We start from the raw sequence: 6000 nt of genomic DNA, 5'->3' as shown, positions 1-6000 counted from the left end.
GGTGGATAGGAGCAAGTGATCTGGGAAATAACTGCAGGTTCAGAGTGTGGGGACAGACCACACTTTCAGTTACAATCACAGGTGGATGAGGGGGATGTGTTCCTCAGGTATGTAGGTATGATCTGTAAAAGATTGTCTCCTCCCTTGCAGATCTCTTGGCTGTAGTAGAGCTGCTGCCGGATCTAACAGGATTTCAGTTACTAAGGCTTAACCCGAGGCATAAGCTCCTACTGCCAGGGTCTAGGTGCTTTTACTCTGATAGGAGGTAGCAAGCACCTTAGGTGAATGTTGTCCCACTAATGCCCCAGGTAGGGCTGGGCAGGTGAATTGTCTAGCATAGAACCAGTTGTAGAGGGGGGCCGCTTATGTGCAGGGCCACAGGTGGACTCAATTCATCTACCCAGACCTCTCCTATAGGCTCAAGCTTCAGCTGTCTATTCTGGGGTGGGAGTGGAGGTAGGGGTTGGGCTTGCACAGGCTCTAGCTGACACTCACCATCTTAGATAAGTGCTTCACCAGCAGTCACAGGACTGTCCTATGATCTCAAGCACCCCTAGCAGGAGGGGTCACCCTCTGGCCCTGGTTGATTTCTAGTAGTACGTGCCTGTTAGTGTCTATCTGTTGGCCCTGCTTTTGGTTGCAGATCTCTAGTCCTCCAAATTCTATGGTTCTCTGGAGACAGGCTCCTCTATTTTCATGCCTCGTTGTCTGTGCTGCCCTCTCAAGTTCTAAAGTCCCCAATGTGGGTGAGGCCTTTACCAACAAAACAAAAAGATCTTTGTCACAGCTCCCTCCCCCTCTTGGGTCACACTGCCTTAGCATCCCAAGTAAAATTAAATTGCAGTTTTTCCTACCCTCTCTGCCATGTAGATTTCCCATGCAAAAATGATGGACCCTCATCATCCAGGGACTGTTCTTTTTTTTTTTTTTTGTGGGGACCTCGCCGGAGACCAGGGAACACAGCCCAGAGCTCAACCGCTGCGCCACCAGGGGAGGCTCCAGGGACTGCTTTTTTTTTTTTTAAAAAGATTTATTTATTTATACAAGCACTGGGTACAGTCAGAAGCGCGGGAGGGTGAGATAATTCACCGAGCCAGAGCCGAGAGCAGAGCGGGCAGAAGGACCGAAGTACACTGCTGAGGGGAGCAGCGGGCGGCAGGAGAGGTCTGCGCGCCATGTGGGACCCTCCTGTGGTGGCCGGGGAGCAGCCGGGGATCGAACCAGCGCTGCAGAGGCTGCAGGGAGCTTCGCAACCCAGCGCTCAACCGCTGCGCCACTGGGGAGGGACTTTATCTGCATATTATTTCACTGAATATGTGGGGAGGAGGCAAGCCTGGCCTCCTTACTCTTCTACCAGAACTCTCATAGAAAATATTGGACATGGGAGCCTGTGGCATAGAAGTTAAAGTCTCAGTGTTATGAAGCTATCACCAGTCCCTGCAGCATGAGTTTGATCCCTGGCCAGGGAGAGGACCCCCATGGCGCAGCTAACCTCTCCTACCTCACCTGCTGCTCTCCTGAGCAGTGTATTTCAGTAATTTGCCTATTCTGCTCCCCACTGTTTCTGGTGAATCCTCTCACCCTCCACACCTCTGGTCTAACCCGAGTTCTTTGTATGCATAAAAATAAATCTTAAAAAAAAATGGACTTGGCATACTAAATGGCAACTTTTCTGCTAGCCTCATTTTAGGTAGTAAATCATTGTAGCAAATGTCAACACAAAGACAGTTCTTTTGGCTGTTCCCTGTCTGGGGGATGGTGTATAGAAACAGAATTTTGTTGTCTGCAGTGAACGATCCCAAGGAATGATTTTTTCCTAATCTTTGTTCATTTACACAGTTAAGGAGGAAAAGCGGGTGGAGAGGGGTAGGCACTAAATAAACTAATGAATCTTACTGCTCAATCCAGCAGCAGTGACCCCCAGGGCCAGGGCTTATTCCTGGGCTGTAGGGATCCTCTTCCACCAGCATTTCCCCCACAGCCCGCCCAGCGTGGTGTTTCCTCTCTTTGATGAGCCAGGAATGTGACCAGCCAGCATTGTCCCAGATGTTGATGACAGGAACTATTGTATTAAAATGGGATTTAAGATTACATTTCTATTTCCTTATGCTGATAAAATCATTTCAGTCAGGCACCCACTTTACGCAAGTTTGAAGAACAGAATTTGACAAATTCTGTAGCTCAGTGACTTTTTTATTTGTATTTGTTTCTCATATTCTACTTCTTATGAAACAAAAGAAAAATTTCTAAAAGACTAATTCTCACTGAAATGGCAACTATGGTGGGCCACAGCAGCTTCTGGGAGGCTTCAGGGGTATCTGTCTACAGTCCTTACCTTGCTCCCTGGCCACAGGGAGCATCACCAAAGCAGGAATCTATTGGGGAAGAATCTGCTAATCTGTTTAAGTCATAAGACATAGCATTTAACTTTTTTGATTATTTTTAAAGAAACTCAGAATTCAAATTTTCAATCAACAGTAGTGATTTGGTTGGTATCTAGAAAATGCTTTTCAGCTCTTTTAAAAGAGACTTTACCTTGGGACTCCCTGGTGGTGCAAGGGGTTAAGACGCAACCTATGAAGCTATCCGACTGCAGCACGAGTTCAATCCCTGGCCAGGGAGCAACCCACATGGCACAGCAGACCTCTCCTGACTTGCCCGCTGCTCCCCTCAGCAGTGTATGTCAGTAGCTCTGCCTGTTCTGCTCCCTACTCTTTGTCTCTGGTGAATCCTTTCACCCCCCCACCCCCACACCTCTGGCCTGTACCCCAGTTCTTGTAGGCATAAATAAATCTTTTAAAAAAAAAGTGACTTTACCTTCAAATAAGTATTTAAAGGCACTCTGAATCTCAAATCTTTGAAAGCACATAGAAAATGAGGTCACTACTACTCATATTTCTTTCCCACTTTTGGCCTCTCCTCCCTTGGGCTGTGGCATAAGGAAGGTTGTGATACCCAAGCTTCACCAATAATGACTAGTCCTAAGAAGATATGGTAAACAGCACTAGTCAGTTATAACTGAAGTGTGAATTGGAAGGATATCCTAAATGCTGTATCTTATATTCATGTTACTGGTTGCTGCATAACAAATCACTCCACAGCCAACTGGCTTAAAATATTTGTCTCTTTGGTTAGGAATCCTGGCAAGGCTTACCTAAGTGTTTCTGCCTCAAGGTTCCACCAGGTTGCAAGTAAGGTGTGGCATCTGCTTCTAAATTCAGTGGTTGTCTCCACAAGTCAGTTTCTCTCAGGTTGTTGGACTGGAGGCCTGGCTGTGGGCTCCAAAGGGATACCCACATTCTGTTTGCTTCCCCAACCATCAGTTCCAAGAAAGAATGTATAGAGAAGCCACAGGTTCCTGTGACCCAATGTCAGAATGCCTTGATTTGATAGGATAGCCCCAAACCCAGGCAAGGGGATTACAAAAGTACATGAATACCAGGAAGCAGGAACTACTGCAGAAGTGCCCTAACCCTTAAAACTCATCCCATTTCTATCTAACCTCTAACCCTTAAAACTCATCCCATTTTTATCTAACCTCAAGAGGATTTATAGTATTGTCCACTAATTTTCAATATTGACCCAGTATTTTGCTCTGTATTTAGAAAATCCAATGCCAACATTGTAAGGGCACAATTCATAAGAACAAAGCTCAAACTGCAGGCAGATAAAACTTGGAAGGATATAAAATCAAGCTGATCATCTACACATTAAAAAACCCTTTATAAGGAATGGTGCATCACCAAAGCACTGGCTTTGGTACTAATGCAAGCCTGATTAGTTAAAACTTCTAAGCTCTCAAAATTTCTGGCTTAATTGGGATATTCTGACATCACAAGAATTGGTGGTTAATATTTATGCAAAGATAAACACAGACACCTATCACACGTTTAGTTTCAACTTTTTAAAACCACACTTCAGTGATATTATAGTGTTCTCAATAGGCCTCATGGTTTACTCTTTTATATAATACAAAGGTTTACTTGGATATTATTGAAGACTATGAAGGGGCTCTTGAGTTACCAATGCCTTGCTAATTCCAAAGGCACCAAATAGCGGGAAATACACAAAGAACTATTCAAGCTTTCAAGTATTTTTGGAGCTACATGAATATTAGCTTGGATTCTATGATCAATAAATCACCAATTTTCTGTGACATAGTAGTCTGGGGCCAAACCACAGGCCCATCTAGAAGACTGTAGGCTCCAAAAATAAAATGGGAAGTATGAAGTCCATTTATAACCTGGGCCTGCTCAATAGCTACATGAAGTTAGAGGTGGGATTACAAGTCCGCCTCAGTTTGCCAGCTGTTTTTGAGGCAGCTATAGTCTCTTAGAACAGCACTTACATTTTCCAAAACCTGGAGTTCTAGGTTCATATGTGTAACACAAGGCTTAAAAAGGCAGTCTGGTCAACATACTGAGTTGGTAAATCCTGATTTCATTTGTAATGCCACTTCTTAGATAGGTTACAGTCTGGTGAACACTATACTATAAACACACTACAGATGTCTTAAGTCTAGCATGATTAAAACAGTTTATGTAGTTCATGGGTGGGGAAGGCAAATTAAAAACTGGTAAAGTAGTTGAAGGAAAATGTCAAAAATTCACTATCTTTTATAATAAATCCTTATCAAATCATTGCAGCAGAGCATGCCAAAAGCTGAGTACACTGGCGCTTTGGGGGAGGGTGAGTCAGGTGCACACATCAGGGCATGAAGCTGTACTCCCCACAGTTAACTGGCAATGAAACTGGCTATTAGGAAGAAAATGAGCATTATAACAGGTCCATTCAAACACTGTCAGTCATAACAACAGTTCAACTGTTCTTCACAGTAAACAATATTTATTAAAAACTTTAAAAAATGTGCTATTCTGGCCCAGTAATCATTCCCAAGGAGTGACTCAGTTGTGTTTGAAAACTTGTGTTTAATAATAGTGTTCATCACACCAGTACCTTTACTCAGAATTTACAAGTCTTTGGCATTTGCACACAGTGATTGTAGTCAGAGTGCATGTGTGAGCACCCCGCCCTGGGGAAATATCATTAGATGGAGTTTTCTGAAAATGCACCTTGTTAACCCTACCACCTCCACATTAAAGATTAAAGGAAAGCTAAAAAAAAAAAAAAAAAAAAAAAAAAAAAAAAAAAAAGCCCAACAAAAACCCTCACAAGATGACATTTCAAGTTGTACAGCTTTACTGCATTGCATATTTCAGTTCTAAATGCATATTTCAGTTCAAAATGCACCCAGCCAACTCTGAAGTGTGGATGGGACCAACATGGGCACATAACTGCATAGAATTCTCCTGGAAACATGTAGGTTATTAAATAATTTGTTTTATTGTACTGCATTTACAAAGAAAACAGACAATGCACCCAGTAGAAAGAATAAAAATGTATTTGGGGCTTTATTTTAACTGACAGCAAATAGAATTCCTTTAATGCGATCATGGCAATTTGACAGTATTATGATTGAGTTCAATAAAGGTACATGGGGTACTTGGAAGATAAAATTCTGTAGCTGCCCCTTTCCACGGCTTCTAATTCATTTGGCTCCTTAAATGATAGGAGAAAAGCCCTTATTTGGTGGATATCTCCAAAATGAAGTTACAGGAGCACTCTTATTAAATTGGTTTTCATGTCAATTATTTGAATGGGTCCTTACATTTGTATGCCTGTGTATGTATTTTGGTTGTTTCACCTTAATATCATAATTCCTGTAATTCACAATTGTGTTTTTACAGTAAAGAATTCAGTTCTAGTCTGCTATTGCTTTAGATGTATATATATTCGTGAAAACCCAAAGTGGACTAGAATTGCTGAAGGATTTTCCCTGCCGTTGGCTGATACAATCGATTCTTTATTCTTGATAGGTGCATAGATAGCTTCACTTAAAATTCTTTCTCCAGGAACATGTCTGACTTTAGGACTACCCAATCGAGAATCTGATGACTGGCTGGCCATAGTTACTGAGGGTACTATGTTTATGAGTTACAT

The sequence above is a fragment of the Talpa europaea genome, assembly GCF_964194135.1.
Source record: "Talpa europaea genome assembly, chromosome: 2".
In the NCBI taxonomy this organism is placed as follows: domain Eukaryota; kingdom Metazoa; phylum Chordata; class Mammalia; order Eulipotyphla; family Talpidae; genus Talpa; species Talpa europaea.
The sequence above is the reverse complement of the archived record's forward strand: the minus strand, read 5'-3'. Positions refer to the sequence as shown.